This window comes from Saccopteryx leptura, chromosome 1 (genome assembly GCF_036850995.1).
Source record: "Saccopteryx leptura isolate mSacLep1 chromosome 1, mSacLep1_pri_phased_curated, whole genome shotgun sequence".
Lineage (NCBI taxonomy): Eukaryota > Metazoa > Chordata > Mammalia > Chiroptera > Emballonuridae > Saccopteryx > Saccopteryx leptura.
The window spans coordinates 386,574,324-386,594,828 of NC_089503.1; the positions used below are offsets into that span (position 1 = coordinate 386,574,324).

At 53.1% G+C, this 20,505-nt stretch overlaps 1 protein-coding gene, 1 long non-coding RNA gene and 2 pseudogenes across 2 annotated transcripts in view; 2 read left to right on the forward strand and 2 right to left on the reverse strand.

Moving 5' to 3' along the window:
• The window catches only part of LOC136387728 (uncharacterized), a 132,740-nt gene that overhangs the window by 21,662 nt on the left and 90,573 nt on the right, over nt 1-20,505 (forward strand). The gene's annotated exons all lie outside the window — the stretch shown is intronic.
• The window catches only part of LOC136387721 (patr class I histocompatibility antigen, A-126 alpha chain-like), a 155,809-nt gene that overhangs the window by 21,654 nt on the left and 113,650 nt on the right, over nt 1-20,505 (reverse strand). The window lies entirely within an intron of this gene.
• On the reverse strand, nt 5,629-14,796 carry LOC136388386 (BOLA class I histocompatibility antigen, alpha chain BL3-7-like; annotated as a pseudogene).
• The window catches only part of LOC136388487 (class I histocompatibility antigen, Gogo-B*0103 alpha chain-like), a 31,042-nt pseudogene continuing 25,601 nt past the window's right edge, over nt 15,065-20,505 (forward strand).

The following is a 20,505-nucleotide window of genomic DNA, read 5'->3' on the forward strand; positions in this document are numbered from 1 at the left end:
GGACTGTTCCCGTTCCTGCCGCCCTCAGCGATCCTCTCCAGCTCCCACCGGAGCTCTCCACCTCGCAGGGACTGTTCCCGCTCCTGCCACCGTCAGCGATCGTCTCCAGCTCCCCCCGGGGCTCTCCACCTCGCAGGGACTGTTCCCGCGATCCTCTCCAGCTCCCACCGGAGCTCTCCACCTCGCAGGGCCTGTTCCCGCTCCTGCCGCCGTCAGCGATCGTCTCCAGCTCCCCCCGGGGCTCTCCACCTCGCAGGGACTGTTCCCGCGATCCTCTCCAGCTCCCACCGGAGCTCTCCACCTCGCAGGGCCTGTTCCCGCTCCTGCCGCCGTCAGCGATCGTCTCCAGCTCCCCCCGGGGCTCTCCACCTCGCAGGGACTGTTCCCGCGATCCTCTCCAGCTCCCACCGGAGCTCTCCACCTCGCAAGGACTGTTCCCGCTCCTGCCGCCCTCAGCGATCCCCTCCAGCTCCCACCCGAGCTCTCCACCTCGCAGGGACTGTTCCCGCTCCTGCCGCCCTCAGCGATCCTCTCCAGCTCCCACCGGAGCTCTCCACCTCGCGGAAACTGCTCCCGCTCCTGCCGCCGTCAGCGATCCTCTCCAGCTCCCACCGGAGCTCTCCACCTCGCGGGAACTGTTCCCGCGATCCTCTCCAGCTCCCACCAGAGCTCTCCACCTCGCGGGAACTGCTCCCGCTCCTGCCGCCGTCAGCGATCCTCTCCAGCTCCCACCGGAGCTCTCCACCTCGCAGGGACTGTTCCCGCTCCCACCGCGGCTCTCCACCTCGCGGGAACTGTTCCCGCTCCTGCCGCCCTCAGCGATCCTCTCCAGCTCCCACCGGGGCTCTCCACCTCGCGGGAACTGTTCCCGCTCCCACCGCGGCTCTCCACCTCGCGGGAACTGTTCCCGCTCCTGCCGCCCTCAGCGATCCCCTCCAGCTCCCACCCGAGCTCTCCACCTCGCAGGGACTGTTCCCGCTCCTGCCGCCGTCAGCGATCCTCTCCAGCTCCCACCGGAGCTCTCCACCTCGCGGGAACTGCTCCCGCTCCTGCCGCCGTCAGCGATCCTCTCCAGCTCCCACCGGAGCTCTCCACCTCGCGGGAACTGTTCCCGCGATCCTCTCCAGCTCCCACCAGAGCTCTCCACCTCGCAGGGACTGTTCCCGCTCCTGCCGCCGTCAGCGATCGTCTCCAGCTCCCCCCGGGGCTCTCCACCTTGCAGGGACTGTTCCCGCTCCTGCCGCCCTCAGTGATCCCCTCCAGCTCCCACCCGAGCTCTCCACCTCGCAGGGACTGTTCCCGCTCCTGCCGCCGTCAGCGATCCTCTCCAGCTCCCACCGGAGCTCTCCACCTCGCAGGGACTGTTCCCGCTCCTGCCGCCGTCAGCGATCGTCTCCAGCTCCCCCCCGGGGCTCTCCACCTCGCAGGGACTGTTCCTGCTCCTGCCGCCGTCAGCGATCGTCTCCAGCTCCCACCGGAGCTCTCCACCTCGCGGGAACTGTCCCCGCTCCTGCCGCCCTCAGCGATCCCCTCCAGCTCCCACCGGAGCTCTCCACCTCGCGGGAACTGTCCCCGCTCCTGCCGCCCTCAGCGATCGTCTCCAGCTCCCACCGGAGCTCTCCACCTCGCAGGGACTGTTCCCGCTCCTGCCGCCCTCAGCGATCCCCTCCAGCTCCCACCGGAGCTCTCCACCTCGCGGGAACTGTCCCCGCTCCTGCCGCCGTCAGCGATCCCCTCCAGCTCCCACCGGGGCTCTCCACCTCGCGGGAACTGTTCCCGCTCCCACCGCGGCTCTCCACCTCGCGGGAACTGTTCCCGCTCCTGCCGCCCTCAGTGATCCTCTCCAGCTCCCACCGGAGCTCTCCACCTCGCAGGGACTGTTCCCGCTCCTGCCGCCGTCAGCGATCGTCTCCAGCTCCCACCGGAGCTCTCCACCTCGCAGGGACTGTTCCCGCTCCTGCCGCCCTCAGCGATCCCCTCCAGCTCCCACCGGAGCTCTCCACCTCGCGGGAACTGTCCCCGCTCCTGCCGCCCTCAGCGATCCCCTCCAGCTCCCACCGGAGCTCTCCACCTCGCGGGAACTGTCCCCGCTCCTGCCGCCGTCAGCGATCCCCTCCAGCTCCCACCGGAGCTCTCCACCTCGCGGGAACTGCTCCAGCTCCTGCTGCCGTCAGCGATCCTCTCCAGCTCCCACTGGGGCTCTCCACCTCGCGGGAACTGTTCCCGCGATCCTCTCCAGCTCCCACCAGAGCTCTCCACCTCGCGGGAACTGTCCCCGCTCCTGCCGCCGTCAGCGATCCCCTCCAGCTCCCACCGGAGCTCTCCACCTCGCGGGAACTGTTCCCGCTCCCGCCGCCGTCAGCGATCCTCTCCAGCTCCCACCGGAGCTCTCCACCTCGCAGGGACTGTTCCCGCTCCTGCCGCCTTCAGCGATCATCTCCAGCTCCCCCCGGGGCTCTCCACCTCGCAGGGACTGTTCCCGCTCCTGCCGCCCTCAGCGATCCTCTCCAGCTCCCACCAGAGCTCTCCACCTCGCGGGAACTGTTCCCGCTCCTGCCGCCGTCAGCGATCCTCTCCAGCTCCCACCGGGGCTCTCCACCTCGCGGGAACTGTTCCCGCTCCTGCCGCCGTCAGCGATCCCCTCCAGCTCCCACCGGAGTTCTCCACCTCGCGGGAACTGTCCCCAGCTCCTGCCGCCGTCAGCGATCCTCTCCAGCTCCCACTGGAGCTCTCCACCTCGCGGGAACTGTTCCCGCGATCCTCTCCAGCTCCCACCGGAGCTCTCCACCTCTCAGGGACTGCCCCCGCTCCTGCCGCCTTCAGCGATCCTCTCCAGCTCCCACCGGAGCTCTCCACCTCGCGGGAACTGTTCCAGCTCCTGCCGCCATCAGCGATCGTCTCCAGCTCCCACCGGAGCTCTCCACCTCGCAGGGACTGCTCCAGCTCCTGCCGCCGTCAGCGATCCTCTCCAGCTCCCACCGGAGCTCTCCACCCCGCAGGGACTGCCCCCGCTCCTGTCGCCGTCAGCGATCCTCTCCAGCTCCCACCGGAGCTCTCCACCTCGCGGGAACTGTTCCCGCTCCTGCCGCCCTCAGCGATCCTCTCCAGCTCCCACCCGAGCTCTCCATCTCGCAGGGACTGTCCCCGCTCCTGCTGACATCAGCGATCCTCTCCAGCTCCCACCGGAGCTCTCCACCTCACAGGAACTGTTCCTGCTCCTGCCGCTGTCAGAGATCCTCTCCAGCTCTCACCAGGGTTCTCCACCTCGGGCGGCCTCGTGCACACAGCTTTCAGTTTCTGCTCACAGGGCTGTAAAGTACATGCAGCCCATGGCCCCAACAGGGCAGCCCCAGGGAACCACGTGCTCAAGTACGACCACTCTTCTATCCCACTGCTCAAGGGTGTTGTTGGCTCCATGTCAATGTGATCCGAATCCTGCCGACTACACCAGAGGTAATGCCAGTGCCCAGGGCCAGGCTGGTTCACACTGGATTCCGGCAGACGGAAGAGGAACTGGCAGACGGAAGAGGAACTGTGGAGCTGGAAAGTGTCGGGCCATTCCCGTTTATTAGATTCTCACAAGAGCGGGCGAGCACACAGGTGGGGAATCTAACAGCAGCGGGTGAGCAAAGTGGAACACCACCCCTCACAATGACGGACACAGAATCTGCACAAAGGGAAGGACCTGTAGCTTTATGTAGGCTACACGCGTATGGCTCTGCCATGTGCTCACGCACTAATCATGCAAAGTACAAGTGATTATATCTAACACAGCTGTTTCCCAACACCTCCCAAGTCTATTTCTCCACCGACATCTCTCCTCATCTCCAGACTCTGTCCAGCTGCTAATTGGACGACTCCCTTGTATTTCTAACAGATGTTTAGCTCCAACGTCTTATTTTTAGAGAGACAGAAAGGAAGGTGGAAGGAGCGGGAAGCATCAGATCACAGTAGCTGCTTCCTGTATGAACCTTGACCAGGCAGGTGTAGGGCTTCAAACCAGCGACCTCAGGATTGCAGGTTGATGCTTTATTCACTGCAGCACCTCAGCTCTCAGCTCCAACATCTCTTACAATGAACGCCTGTGATGCCCCCTCCAATATGCTCCTTCCAGAGCTTCCCCATCTCTACGGACAGCAACTCCATCTACCTTATCCTCTGAGATTTTTTTGTGGCCTTGACTCCTCTGACATCCCAGATGAACCTGTTAGGAAGCTATAAAGTCCATCTTCAGAAGGAACCAGATCCCACCACGCCCCCTACGTCCACTGCTCACCCCGTGGAAGCACCTCCAGCCTGGAGCCTGCACAGACCCCACTGCTCCCCACTGCCCCCCTCACCTCCACGTCTGTTCTCAGCACAGCAGCCACAGCGACCCTTCAAAGGGGGCGTCAGATCACATTCTTCTCCTGCTCTCAACTGTGAGTCCCACCTCACTCAGACCACAGTCCCTGCCCTTCTAATGAGGCCATGAGGTCTGGCCAAGCCTCTGTCTCATCTCCATCCCTCTCTGCCCGATTCCCACAATCCTCTGTTTTAGTTAACCCACAAAGGCCTCCTTACTCTTCCCAGACACCACACTCTCCTGCCCCAGGGCATTTGCACGGAGGCTCCTACCTGGACAGAACTCCTCTACACATCCTTGTAGATTTCCTCATGTCCCTCACATCTTTCCTCAAGACCACCTTCCTAGTGAGACTCACACTGACCCCCCAAATCACACAGCCATCTTCCTGTCCCCACAGCCCACACTCAGGATCACCTTCCCCACTGCGTTTTCCCAGGACACCTCCCCCCTTCTGACACAGACACCTCCCTGTTTACTGCGCTTATACACACCTGTCTCTCCCCACATGACACAGGCTCCCAAGGCCAGCAGTGTTCCTGATCTGACCTCAGTGATGTCCCCACGTGAACAACAGTGCCACACGTCTGCACACAACCAGTCGTGGTTCCTGAGTGGTCCGTGTGGGGCAGCTCCCTGCGCTAGAGACGCGTCTCTATTGATGGGACCTCAGACCACAGCTGTCCTGTGGCGGCTGCAGCACAAGATGCCCTCACACTGACCGCAATGCACCTGCACTTTCCCGGGCTGTTCCCCCTAAATCTACAGTGCACCCCGCTCTGCACGTCCCGGAGTCTGCACTGAGCCAGCCCTGGAGCGCAGGGCAGGGGAGGGCGGGCGGGCAGAGAGAATTCCAGCAGGGACTTCTCTACAGTGAGGAATCCCTCCTCTCTGCTGACTCCAGAGCCTGTTTGTTTGTATTGAAAAGGTTTGAAAAAGACGAAAAGAACAATCAAGCCTTAGAAGGAGATAAGAGCAGAATGCGTCTGAAAATTCATCTCTCAAAACCACAGGCTCCTGTGTGCAGGGACCCCTGGACTTTCTGGGGATAATGACAGGTCACTCATATCCTACTGCTGTCAGACAGGGACACCCAGAGGAGAATGAGACTGGAACTCCTAACAAGAACAAAAACAGTCCTATTACTCCAGAGAAACTAAGAAACAACAAATAAAGATCCAGGAGAAGGGGGCTGAGAGTTGGACAGAGGCCTGAGCCTTGGCTGACCGGCGTATGAAGCCCTCACCACCCACAGGCCTGTAGCTGTTAGTTATTAGGACAAGTCACAAGGCCTCGGTGCTGTCTGAGTTCCTGTGATCAAGGTCCTGGTGGGACAAGGTACAACTGAAGGGACAAGAACACAAGATCAGAACGGTGACCCAACTGAGGAGTGACCACATCAAAGCCCAAAATGCACTGAGCACTGACTGGGCACAGGCCTGACCACACTCGGTCCTCACAGCCTCTCCTGTCCCTGCAACAGACTCAGCACAGCAGACACACAGGTTCTAGAAAGTTTTTGACACTTCTGTTTATTTCCTCTCAAACATTAGGACCTTCTGTTTTAATTAATCCATCAAGCCTTCAGCAAGAAGTGAAAACACAAATTCACATCTAATTTTTAATAAGGGAGTAAGAAGCTGCAGCTCAGTGCTCCATGAAGTACAGACAGGGATGGGGAGGGCCCAGCCCCCCTCTGCTGGACAGGGGAGTGTGGGGAGGGGACGTGGGGCAGGGGGGGACCAGCCTCCCAGCTCTTCACATTTTCTGATAGGAATGCAGACACGTTTAAATGCCCTTTAGAGCAGGGGTCTCAAACTCGCGGCCCGCCGAACAATTTTGTGCGGCCCGCAGACTAATCCATGAAGTTCTCTGCGGGCCACACAAAATTGTTCGGTGGGCTGCATGCGGCCCGCGGGCCGCGAGTTTGAGACCCCTGCTTTAGAGAAAGAACTCAGAGGCTCTTGAGTCACTAAGCGGGAGAGTGAACAAATCTTCCATCACTCAGTCTTCAGAAGACAAGTGCTTTACATCGAAACAGAAAATAATCACAAACACAGGTGAGTCGCTGTAACTGTGACATTCTCAATAATTCATCTCATGCATGAAATGTCACAGAGAATCCCAATCACCCGGTCCTGTCCCCTCTGCCCCAGCCCCACCCCACGTCAGGGTCTCAACTTTAAAAGACACATCACAGCCCTGGGGTAGAACACAACAGGATTTGGTCAGAAACCCCAGGACAGGAGACTAAAGGAAGAACTATGGGGGTGAAGTCCCCCATGGCTCCCATCTGCACTGTCACAGGGTCTCAGGGGTCACCCCTCCATACTCACTGGCAGCCTGAGTGTAGCTCCCTCCTCTCCCACCTGTGGGAAGAAAAAATCCTGTGAGAGACCAGGGAGGAGGCAGGGCCATGAGGTCCTAAAGGTACCCCTAGTCCTGAGCCCCAGAGAAGTTTCCAGAACTGTGACTACAGACCCAGGGCAGGATCAGGAAACCTGAGGAAAGTACATGGGTGGGGACTGGACCAATAATCTCCCTCCAGGAAGTCTGACTTCAGCAGGACCCTCCCCTCTGACCTGTGACTGTTGGGGACCTTGATGATCACTGACTCATCAAGGTGATAAATCTGTCCCTCATGTTCACATGTGCCTCACTAAAGAGTCAGTGTTAGCAAACGGCCCCAGACTGGGCAAGCACATGCATGGGGACAGTACTTCCCTTTAATGAAGCAAATACACTTCTTCCTGGGCTTGAAACTCCCTCTGGGACAAGAAACTCAGACCCCACCCTTCCCTACCTGAGTGTCTCCTCCTTCGCATCAAAGGTCCCCCTACCACAGCTCCAGTGACCACAACTTTAATGATCACAGCTCCAACGACCATAACTCCAAGGAGGGCCAGGACAGCAATGAATACCACAGTAAGGTTGGTGGCCTGAGGAGGCTCTGGGAAGGGAAGGTGAGGGTCCTGACCCCCAGGCCGCAGTCCTGACCCTGCTGAAGTCCTCCAGAGGCCCCTGCTCCCTAAGAGGCTCTGTGCCCACGTCCCCTCCTCACCCCATCTCAGGGTCAGGGTCTTGGGCAGCCCCTCGTGCTGCACATGGCACGTGTAGCTCTGCTCCTCTCCAGGGGGCACCGCCACTGCCGCCCACTTCTGGAAGGTCCCGTTCCCCGCAGGCCTGGTCTCCACAAACTCCATGTCCTGGGTCAGGTCATGCCTGTCACGCTGCCAGGTCAGGGTGATCTCCTCAGGGCAGAAGCCCGGGGCCCAGCAGTTCAGGGTGACCTCACTGTCAGAGATGGGGTGGTGAGTCAGGTGTGCGTTTGGGGGGTCTGAGGAGAAGGGTGACAAAATTCAAGAACTTTGTATCTATCATGAGCCACTCCAGCAGCACTCATGACCATCCTGAGAGTAGACAGGACAGCTAGGGTTGGACAAGAAGCACAAAACTTAGACACCAGCGTGGACAGAGGCAACTGGGATGATCTCCTAGTCTTTAGAAAGTTCTAGAATCAGAGGGACACAGCTCAGGGTTGGAGGCTGTCCTATGAGGGGATAAAGGGATTTCTGATCCCCACTTGGGTGAAGGCCAAATGACCCAGAAAAGCAGGAGTCAGACCTCAGACACAGGGGGTGAGGTCCCCATTCATTCCCATGGGTCCCAGGGCCACTGCCAGGGTCAAGGGGAACCGCTGATGGGTCATTTCAGGGTTGGTCTCCCCTCCATCCCGGAGAGACTGCACCTAATTGTCTCCGAGAGAAGGGGAGTCACTCTCTGGTCCCGGATCTGAAAACCCAAAGGACTCACTCAATGTCCCGACCCAAAGGAGGATGTTCTGACCCCGGTTCATTTCCTGTCTCCGTGTAGGAACCGCAGCCCGAGGGGAGAGGAGGGAGCCCCGCGGCCCTGGTACCTGCGCGCTGCAGGGTCTCCTTCCCCTTTTCCAGGTAAAGGCGGAGCCACTCCACGCACTCCCCCTCTAGGTAGTTCCTCCAGTTCTCCGCCACACCGCCCTCCTCCCACCTGCGCCGGGTGATCTGAGCCGCCGCGTCGGCCGCGGTCCAGGAGCGCAGGTTCCTCGTTCAGGGCGATGTAGTCGGTACCGTCATAGGCGAACTGACTGTACCCGCGGAGGAGGCGCCCGTCCGGGTCCACTTCGCACGGGAACCTCGCCTGCACAGAGTGAGACCCCGCCCCGGCCCCGCCCCCGCCGCGACAAGGAGGATTAAGCCTAAACCTAACATGAAACTGTGTCAAAGTTCCCGCGGTCTCCTCCTGGGTGGGGTGCGGGGTCCCACGGTCTCGGGTGGAGCTCGGACCCGGACACTCGGGCGACCCCGGCCCGTCCGTGGGGATGGGGTCGTGACCGGGACCCGCCCACGTGGCTCACCGTCCGCGATCTGGTTGTAGTAGCCGCGCAGGGTGTTCAGGTTCCCTCGGGAAGTGTTTGAGGCGTCCGTGAAGATCTGCGTGTCCCTGTCCCAATACTGAGGCTCCTCCTGCTCCACCCACAGCTGTTCTACGTATCCCACGGTGAAGAAGCGGGGCTTTCCGAGGCAGGGCCGGGATACGGCGGTGAAGAAATATCTCAGCGAGTGGGGACCTGGGGATGGGGAGGTGTGAGACCCGGCGACGCTTCCCTGTGCGGGTCCCGGGTCCGCTGTCTGCGGGACAGGACGGGAGGGGTCCCGGGAGATGTAAATGGGGCCGCAACAGAGCAGGGGTCGGGGTCAGCATGGGCCGTTGTGTAGAATCTGCACGAGGTTGGTGGACACACGCCCTCCCCGGGGTCCTGCGCCCCCGCCGGGTCCCCTCGCTCCTCCCCGCAGAGGCTGTTTCTTCCCGACCCAGATGCACCCGCCCAGGTTTGGGTCAAGATCAGCGTCCCCGAAAGCAGTAGGAGGGGGTTGAGGACCTCATGACTGGGGACATGACAGGGACTGGGGACAATCTGAGTCAGGGGAGTCCGTGGAGACGGTATAAAGGGGGACGGCGGTGATGCTGATTGGCTTCTTTTAGAAACTGGACACCCAACGGTTCGCGTCATGAGTATCCAGGAGGGAGGACCCGACACAGGTGGTGAGAGGCAGAAGTGAAATCCGAGAAATCGGGACTCCCCAACACTGAATTTCCCCGCCCAGACTCCGCCCTCGGGCTGCGACCCTGAGAGCCAGGCCTGGGGACCCGGGACTGTGCCCTGACCCCTCCTCCTGCGCGGAGAGCTCTTTGTCACCCTGTCTCCCTGAGTCCTGACCCAGGGGCTGTGTGAGGAAACCAGGGAGAGACCCCCAGGCTGGGCCCCGCCCCTTCCTCCTCTTCTCTTCCAGGAATCCCTCCCCCTGAAATGGACTCGGTGCCTCCCACCCCTTATCTCTCCCCCTGGACTAATTTTAGAGATGGAATTAAACAAGACTTGTGGAGACAAAATAACCGGCAAGGCAACTTTAATCACTTCTGCGGAAGGGCGTGCTGCCGCTATTGAAAGCCAGCCAGCCAGCCTGCGGGCACAGGGCACCCTGTTTGTATGCCTAACACAGGCCTTAGGATGCTGGGTCTTGCTCCACTGGCTGGAGTGTTGATCGTACAATCTTATTTTTTCTCGATTGGCTAGTTTAAATGCCGCTCCAGGGTGGAAGGGAGAGATGGGGTTATAATTAGATAAAGGGGGTTGGAAAATAGTCGGAAAAAACCCCCAGATGACCAGACAAGGGGAACTGGGGGATTGGTAAGCAAGTGTTGTAGTAATATAAGGTTATAGTAATTAAATATATAGAAATATAAAAATATGGAAGATATATAAAAGTAATTAAAAGGATATTAAAAATAATTATTAAAATTAAGTAAAGTTATGCCAATTGGATAGGAATTAATATAGTGGCTTAGTGCCATAACTCTGAAATGTGATAAACAGACTGACTTTCAAGCAGAGCCCAGTTAGTATGTGTGTGTGAAGTTATACATAGATAAGAAGTAGCTTGGTGTTATTTACATTAACTTTGTAAATTAATGAAAATAAGAACATCTTTAAAAGTGGTTTAAGGTAAACATTTTAGTAGATTGACATAAAGGGTGTTCCCTGTGAGTAATTCCCAAAAAGGTGGTTTTGAGGTGATAATCCTGTAGATTGACACCTGTTAGAAGGCGTTGGCCAGAAATGGTACTAAAGCTGAGGGGCCCTGCTGTGATAGTCGCCCAGACTCCAATGTTGTTGTAGACTGTCTCCACACTGCTCTGAGCTCTAACCAAGCCAGCCGAGAGGAGCATGCCGACGGGGTCCCCTTAAGCTGTACCCAGGTACGCCAAAAGGATTTGTGAGTAATAAATTGCCTGTGTGATTATTGCAACTAATTTGTGTGTTGGTCGGGTCTTTCCTCTGGTGGCATTTAACAGTAGCATCGTCATAGCTGCCCCAAGAGTAGTCTCGAAGAGGCTGCCAGCCCTGTGGATAAGCAGGAGTGTCCCACTGCACGGGGAAGTCCAATCAGGGACACGCCTGATCGACGTAGAGCTCGGGCTCTACTGGGACAACAGGTTAGCAATTTTTCATTCTATTCCCCAGTGAGAGGAATCCGAATGAAGGGGGTTGGAAAATCAGTTGAAGAAAAGAACCTGAGTTAAGCATTCTCTTCACTCTTCTAGAAGAAAACTCACCCCAGGGACTTTGATGTCAGAGACTGAGCTCACCCTGAGAATGGAGGTGGAGGGACAGGGTTTCTCTTAACCCTGGAGGAGCTGTGTCTGAAAACACGGGATGGAGATTCTCAGAGACCAGTCTCCCTGTTGTCTGTGAACCCCAGTGGGGAGCACAGTCTTGGGAACCCTGAACATCAGGAAGCTGGATCTGTAAAGAAGTGATTTTGGCCCCTTGGTACAGAAATGTGTCTACCCAGCACTGCAGTCAGACTCACAGAGCTCCTGAATTCTACTTCCCACATAGTGTGTCTGTGACTCGGGATTGTTACATTGTGAAATGATCTTCATTCAGTAGCTCTGAGTTTGTCTGTGAGTCCCCCACGTTCTCAGTACAGAGAAGCCCAGGGAAGCCGTGTGTCACTGTGCAATTCAACAGGAACGTGTACATCCTCGAATTTACAAGTGCTCAATGCGGTCATCCAAATGATGGAGAGGAGAAAGATTGTCTGAAGACATCCTAAAGGCACAGGGCAGAGTAAGAAAAGTTCAGAGAGGGTGTCAGGGAGCCTGGAGCCTAAGTCAGCCTTTGGAGGGGCAATGGTCCTGCCTCAGTTTCCCCACTGTTCTCAATCTTTGACGGGAAGGAGCCTGTAAGAAGCGAGGTCCCAGAGCAAATGGGGCAGCAGATCTGAGAGCACAGCAGTGGGGCCATTGGTCAGTTATGCTCCCTCAGGCTGAGGTCTGGATGTGCATTCTCACGCTGCCACGTGACTAGTGGAGGAAAGAATGACAAGAGAGGAAAAGGGAAGAACTGCTGGACCAGCACCTTTATGTAGAGGAGAAGGGATGAGGCCTCGAGCACCATCAGAGGGACAGCTCTGGCTGGGAGTGTGGACAGCTCACCTGTGGTGACGTCTCCAAGTAGACAGTGTTGGAAATCTGTAATAATCGTCTTCTAATGTGTTCAGTTTTCTCAGTGAAGCAGGAAACAAGATCACTGGCAGTGATGAGATGGGAAGGAGGGTGGATGTTTGAGCAGAGGATGGTGGAGACTGAGGGGGCCGTGCAGGGACAAGATGATTGTGGGCAGCAGTGTGGACCCCCTTGTGGTCTGGTCATGATGTTAACGTGACAGCATCCACGTGTCTGTGTTGTCTCCAGCCTCCTGTGGCTGCACGGGGCAGGTGCAGGGAGGGCAGAGGTAGAATTCCTGGCTGTGTAGTTTTCCAAGCAAGGGTGACAAGACAAGGGAGATTAAGGGAGGGATTGAAATGCTGTCTCATGGAATTGAAGATGAGTGAGGAGGGAGGAGAGGACATCGAGGGGTGAGGGACGGTGACTAGATGGTAGGATAATAACCTGGGATCCCAGTGGGCACAAAGGATTGTGGGAGTTGCTGTAGCAGGCGGTGGACTCAGGCCTGGGAAACAGGCACATTTGTGATGAATGGTTTGGTGATATTACATTACATGTGTGATCAAATAATCGCACCAGTGTTTCCAGAGCTTAGGCCACCCTGCGGGGTGAGTAGGGAGATGGAGGGCAGAGCGTGGGAAGCATGGCGTGGAGACTGTGGGAGGGCTGGGTTATTGGCAATGACAAGTCTAGGGGATGACAAGGTGTTGCCAGTTTACCCCGTCTCGTTCCTGACAACAAGTTATGTAAATACTATTGTGCAAACGTTTAGAAAGAGCACCCGAAGGAAACAGGGAGGGATGGGAACGGCCTCTACTTCTCGATTATAATGGGGTGGCCTTCTCGAACAGGAGAGAGCAGAAGAGGTGGAGCTCGCGGCCCACGAGCCTGGGCGCGGGGCTGCTCCCGGCGCGGTCAGCATACCGGAGCCGGGGCGGCGCCCCAGCTTGGCCACAGCGCGTAGGACAAAGATCCACTCTCCTTTCTGCTGCTCAGCGGGGCCTCCCCGGTCTCCCTCCCAGCCCGCGCACTAGCAATACACACGGCGGGGGGGGGGGGGGGGGGGCACCGCCCTCAGACCACGATTAGTTTCTTAGTGTTTCCTCCCATCGAGAAGCTGGGACTGGCCTCAGACAATAGGGATCCTCTGGGCAGTAACAGCCGGTTCCCAGGTCCACGAAGAGCTTCAGAGACATTGTGGGTTCTGCAATGCACCCGGGCTGTCACTTTTCTGGATGGGGCCCCACGTGCCTCTAGCTTATGTCTGCTTTCGCGGCTGGTGCTGGAGATCCCTGCGCCTGGGAATCAGCCCAGTGAGTCTCTAACCCTGGGATCTGAGGGAGGAGCCCTGGGGCATCAGGTCCTGGAAGGACAGGAGGCCCCGGGGAAATGAAGACAGAGGAGAGGATCATCAGGAGGTGAAGGCAGAGAGGACAGCAGGAGACACCAGGGAAGACTGTGATGGGGAGGGCAGGCCACGGGGACACGTGTGGGGCTGTGTTTGGACAGTGATCTCTGGGTTCTGGCCACAGAACCAAGGACAGGGGCCTGTGCCCCACCTTGGAGACCAGCCTGGTCCTGATTCCTGGGGTTCCCAAGGTCCCACTCTGGGAAACCTCATGTGTGGTCTGAAGCCAGGCCAGATGAGCTCAGACATGTGCCTGTCCCTTCCTCATCTACTTCTGTCCACTCCCGCGGGGCTGACACTGTCCCTGTGAGCTGGACACGGTCATGGCTAGGAGGACACTGACAGTAAGCCAGGACACAGACAACTGACAAAACTTGTTTCAGGATCTGGGGTGTCCCAGCCCCTCTGCAGCTGTCTTAACACAGGTCCCAGGTATCCTGTCTCTTTCTCTCAGGTGACCTAAGTGCCAGGATCCTCAGTCTAGACCACGTCAGTCCCCTGTGTGCCACCCCAGCTCCATGTCTCATCTCTACCCCGATGTCTAACCCAGAGATTTGATGCTTTCCAGTCTGGGGACAGCTGCCTAGACCCTCCCGCCCTGCAGCTGAGGGACATGACCTGCAAGATAGCCAGAGCCCCTTCCCGGCCCAGGACACGTCACAGGCAGCTGGTGGTCAGGCCCTTCCTGTCTGCGGTGCCCACATGGCTCGGGTGTGAGGGCAGCAGGCACTGTGTAGACCTGGCTGCTAGCTCAGGGGACCAAGAGCAGTAGGGAGACACTAGACTCACACAGGACACATGCGGACACATGCACACGTGTGCACACATCATACAGGACACTCACCACACACCAGCAGGTCTCCTCTCCCCAGACCCAGGCCCAGTGTTAAGGAAATCTGGTCACAACATTTATTCATTATTCATTACATCAACACTTAGTGAGCGCCTCTGTGCCAGGCTTCACGTCAGGCTGGTGATCACTTAGTGAAAACAGACAAAACCCCGCTCTCCTGATGCTCACAGGCTGACAGGGGGACACACAGTAATGAGAACACACTAATAGTGGTGAATTATATGCTCTGTGTTCCTGTTATCTGTCCTGGGTAACAAACAATCCCACAGTAAACAACCTCTGTGTTCTCTCCTGTGCTGCGGGCTGACTGGGCTCAGCGGGCAGCTCTTCTGCTCCGTGTGACACAGGCTGGGCTGCAGTCACTGGAGGCCCGACTGGTCCAGAGCATTCGAGAGGCTCCCTGTCGGGGCTGCAGCTGCTGCTTGCTCTGTTTGGGGCTCCCTGGGGCTGTTCACCCGGTGGCCTCGGGCACCTCCCCCTGGTTCTCTGCTGGGCGTAGCTGCTCCCAGCCGGGCACCTGGTTCCGGAAGGGCGGGTTCCAAGTGCAAAGTCAGAAACCACAGGGCCTCTTATGTCAGAACCTCAGAACTCAAGCAATGTCACCTTCCTCGTGTTCTTGTCATCAGAACTCGTCATTGACCCAAGGGGACAGAATTAGGCGCCACCTCTAGACGGGATTGCTGGGGTCACAGTGGGCAATGTAGTGGAGGCCATCTTTGGGGGTAAAAGCCTTCATAGGATGTTAGAAAGTGATGGAAGACATAGAGAACATTTTAATTTTAAATTTTTGAAATAATTAAGGCAAAATAAAAGAAGAAATGCCACTATTAAATAGTGTGGTTAGAGTGAGCATCGTTATGGTGACGATTTGCAGGCCTGAGGAGATGGAGACCTGAGCAGGCGAATGTCAGAGGAAGAACCTCCCGGCGCACCCAGCCCCATGCCCGCAGTGCGCAGGCACTAAACTTCAGTGGAAATGCAGTTGGCGGACTTTTTAAAACTTTCTAACTTAACACTTTAAGAAACTAGAAATAGCCTGACCAGGCGGTGGTGCAGTGGATAGAGCATCGGACTGGGATGCGGAGAACCCAGGTTCGAGACCCAGTGGTCGCCAGCTTGAGCCCAACTCATCTGGTTTGAGCAAAAGCTCACCAGCTTGAGCCCAAGGTCACTGGCTTGAGGAAGGGGTTACTCGGTCTGCTGAAGGCCCAGACCCATGGTGAAGGCACATATGAGAAAGCGATCAATGTGAACAACTAAACTGTCGCAGTGAAAAACTGATATTTGATGCTTCTCATCTCTCTCCATTCCTGTCTGTCTGTCCCTATCTATCCCTCTCTCTGACCCTGTTAAAAAAAATTAATTTAAAAAATCCTAGAACTAGAAATAGAGATAACATACTGGAAAGTTAGCAGAAGCAAAAAGGTAATAAATATCAGAACAGAGATAAATAAAATAAAGAAAATCAATGAAACCAAAAGATGGTTCTTTAAAATGACTAAGAAAACGAAAAACCCTTCCTTAAATCAGCTCAGAAAAAAGAAAACACTCAATTTACGAAAATTGGAACTGAAAATTGTTGTGGACCGTAAATGGCAAAAAGCCTTTTTAGATTGGAGGCTTAGCAAAGGGCTGAGTTCTCCCCCCTCCACCTCCATATTGGCTGTGATGCTGAGGATTTGCACCCACTTCACTTGCTTCCTTAGGTTGCTGGAAGCAATATACATGCCCTTCCTCTCACTCTTTGTTTGTTCAGATGTTGGTTGATTTCACTTATGCATGGTGGGGGGGGGGGGTTCCTGTTTTAGCCTCAGATGTGTAACTTTGTATCAAGGACTTCCTTGATATGCATATGGCTATATAATAAAGCAAACTGGGGCTATAGGGCACTCAGATATTGCCATCGGCATTTGAAGAGTCCTCTCGGTCCAATTTTTTCTTGATGAGTATGTTTCTCTAATTCCGTATCATTATTAGGAGCCGCGCTGGTCCGCGGCAAGTGGCACCGAACAGAAGACTTGAGTATGAGTACGAGGAAACTAAAACTGAAGGAAGGTGACGGAACTCCCCAAAGTGAAGTGTGCACAGTGAGTAAAGAAAGTTTTTTGGGAAAGTGTAGTTGGGAGTAAAAGATTATGGGACAGATAGGGTAAAAAGTAAGGGACTTTTATGTAGAAATGTTTCCGTATGAAGACAAATCATTGTCTGAAGAGTATCAGGGTGAGCTGGAAACAGAGGGTTGTGAATACAAGGATAACTTGGAGTCTGAGGAAGACTCGGGGGATGAAAAATCCGCAGCTATGGCTGCCTTAGCTGTGGGGCCTCCACTGCCCACAGCTCCTTCCTATGTTCAACCCTCTGCTCCTCCATTCCCTCATCAGACTGATTCTGAAATCTATAGCTCAAAACCTGGGAAATCCCCTCTCCAACAATCTACAGACCAGGCTCGAAATATAGAGGAAACAATAAATGATGGCTTTACCCATTTTCCTGTTGTAGAAATACAGGATGATATGGGGAGACTAGTGCGAGAACATGAACCTGTACCTTTTAGAACTCTGAAAGAGCTTAAACTTGCTTGTGTTCAGTATGAGCCTACTGCCCCTTTTTCACTTGGTTTATCAGATACTATTAGTACAAAGGCTCTTCCCCCAAATGACTGGAAGACGATTACTTGTGCTTGTCTCTCTGGGGGTGATTATTTGCTGTGGAAGTTGGACTTTCTTGAGACTGGATAGGAGACTCAGGTATTAGGAAAATTACAGCTTTTCTGTCATGGTCTGATTTTCTTTAATGTTTTGGCTACAATCTTCTGAACTATCATTTTGTTTCTTTCTTGTTCTTTGCCTGGAGGTTGAGGCAGGGGACCTGTGTTGGATCTGACTATAGGAAATATCCCAGCAACTGCCGAGAGCAAATTTTCTTGGGGAGATTTTGTTTAGTCACATCCTTTAGTCCCTCTGTCAGAAAATGCCCTAATATCAGGCAGGCATTTTTCTAATCTGGATGTGCTCTGAAATCCCGGGTTTCTCTCTGGTTTGTTTGTTTCATCTAATTCTTGTTTCTGTTTAATCTTTGTTTAATGTGATCTAAAATGTGCCTGTTTTTAAGGCCTGAATTAAGTTCCTTTTTTTGCATGCAAAAATTGGAAATGCTGGCTCTAATATTTAGAAAAAATAAAATGTTTTTAGAACTTGTACAGAGCGCTCATTTAAATTTAAATAGAATAGAATGTAGATCCTTAAGACTTACGTATATGGTTAGTGCATTGTGAGGTGTGTTCAGAGTTAGGAGCCAAATAGCAATTTAAGTATTAGGATTAATCAAAGTTATATGTTATACTTGTGTTTTTTGTGCATAAATTGTCTTGTTTATGTGTAAGGTTATACTCAGTTAGGCAAAACAAAAGAATTGAGCAGCTCTGTTCCTGAGATTAGCATTAGAGAGGAAAGCAGAGAAAGGCCACGTGGAGGAAAGGTGAAGCAGCCAAGATGGTGGGGTGCTGAAGGAGAAGCCAGTTTGTGCAGAGTTTGTGTAGAGAGAAGGAAATGGGGAACAGAGGTGAATGAGACTGGTGAGGTGTGTGTTCATCCAATGAAAGAGTGAGAGGCTCAAATGTTATGGAACAACAATGACCATATACAGGGGAAGAGAAGAACTAATTCAGCAAAGCATCAAGACTTGGCTTTACACTACTGCAACTGTCGAGTTCTAAAAAACAGCTGACTGGTGCCCTGCGTTCAGGAATAGAGTTGTTCTTCTACAGTCAAGTGTTTCGGCCAACCACAAATCAGAAGCAAACAAAAAAACAAACAAATAAAAAAACCCAAACAAACAAAAAAAAGAATTGAGCAAAATTAAGCAGGGCCCTAAAAAGTCATTTCAAGAATTTGTCTCACAGCTAATTCAGGCAGTTAGAAGAATAGTATAAGGATGCTAATTCTGCCATTCCATGGGATTATCACCTTGTAGTTGTTGACTTGAAGGATTGCTTTTTTACTATTCCTTTGAGAACTCATGATTGCAAGTGTTTTGCATTCAGTATTCCTTCACTTAATTTCCAGGCTCCAATGGAGCGATACCAGTGGAGAGTTCTGCCTCAAGGTGTGGCTAACAGTCCTACCTTGTGCCAAAAATATGTTGCTCAAGCTATCTCTCCAGTACTAAGGCAGCACCCTAAGATGTACATAATTCAGTATATAGATAATATTCTTATTACTCATCCAGATAAAGACACTGTGTTGACCATTCTGCAACAACGAGAATATTCTTTGAAAGAATCAGGACTTTATATAGCTCCTGAAAAAGTACAGTAATCTTTACCTTTTTCTTATTTAAGACAAATTATTGAGGGACAGCAAATTTGTCCACAAAAATTAGAAATCAGAGCAGATCATTTTGCAAACTTTAAACAATTTCCAGAAATTATTAGGAGACATTAATTGGCTTAGACCTTCCTTGAAATTAACTACTGGAGAACTGAAGCCACTTTTTGATATTCTTAGAGGCTCAGCTGAACCAGCTTCTTCTCGGCTACTTACAGCTGCAGGACAGCAAGCTTTAAAGCTTGTAGAAAAAGACTTGCAACAATCACAACTAAAATGCATAAATCCTGAAGAATCAATTGCCTTACTAATTTGTCCCTGGAGTTACACTCCAACAAGACTATTGTGGCAAGCTTCAGGTCCTACTGAATGGATTCATTTAGTTGTTACTCCTAAGAAAGTTTTATCTCCATATTTTGATCCTGTCACCTCCTTGATTATCAAGGGGCATAGGCGACTCTTACAGTTTATAGTTTTTGAGCTTCAAATTATTGTTCCTTTTTTCAAAGGATCAACAACAATGGCTCTGGGAAACTTCCACTAAATGGCAAATTACTTTTGTAAATTTTACAGGCCAAATTGATTCTCACTACCCAGCTGATAAAATAGTTACATTTGTATTCCCTAAAACTATTGTTAATGAGCCCATTCCTGAAGCACCTACAGTCTTTACTGATGGGTCCAGCTCAGGAATAGTAGGCTGAATGATCAATGGACAACTTTATACTGAAGCAGTCACCTTAAAATCAGCTCAAAGAGTAGAATTACATGCCATTATCATGGCTTTTCAGCATTTGCCATATTCCTCCTTTAATCTGTATACAGACAGCAAATATTTACTTATGGTTGTTTCCACTATAGAGACTGCTGTCTTAGGGACAACTGCTGATGAACTATTTCAGCAGTTTCTCCTTCTTCAAAGACTATCGTACGTCAACACAGAGCTCCATGTTTTATAGGACATACTCGAGCTCACTCCATGCTCCCTGGAGCTTTAGCACAAGGGAATGCCCTTGTTGATCAGACTACCCAAAAGAAAATTATTGGAGCAACCATGACAGATCAAGCAATCCATTCTGATTCTATTCATCACCAGAACGCTGCAGCCCTGTGTAAACAGTTTCAACTTTCTCTGGAAGCAGCACGGCAGATTGTAAATCCTGTCTGAGGTGTCCTATACTACAATCTGCCCCTTCATTTGGAGTTAACCCTCAAGGACTCTTATCAGGACAACTTTGGCAAATGGATGTTACTCATATACCTTCATTTGGCAAACAGTCCTATTTCCACGTTACAGTGGATACTTATTCTGGATTTATAGTAACCTCTGCCAGAACAGGAGAGGCTGCTAAGCATGTTATAGCTCATTGTCTGGATGCATTTTCTATTATTGGACTTCCTGATGTGATTAAAGCTGACAATGCTCCTGACTATGTAGCAAAAGCATTTACTGTATTTTGTCAAACCTTTCGAATTATAGGTATTTCTTAAAATCTTTAAAGTCAAGGTATTATTAAAGTGTACCCAGGAAATATTTAAGGTCAATTTTAAAAATATAAAAGGGGGAGTCATATCCTGGAACTCCTGCAAATCTACCTTATCATTAAAAAAAACATTTCTTTTGAATGCTGATGAACAGGAGACGCCAAATCTTTTTCTCCTGCAAACTTCTACCCTCTTTTATTTGATCCAGATAATAACACTGCTTTTTTTTCCAAATAGCTCCAGATATACGGAAAAGGTTTATATAGGCAGATGGGGATCCTCAAACCCCTCAGCGAGATCTTCTGAGCATGGCTTTTAAGGTACCAAGAGGCAAAAAAAGACCAAAAGACATCAGGTGAAATACTAGCTCTTGAGATACACCCTTAAAGGCTCCAACGCCCCAATGGGGCCTCATAGGACTCCATCTGGGTCCTGCTTCAATAGTGGGAAGGAAGGTCATTGAGCCAAAGCCTGCCAGGCTTACCTGCTTTTGCTGTGAGGAAACAGGGACACTGGAAGGTAGGCTTCCCCCTCG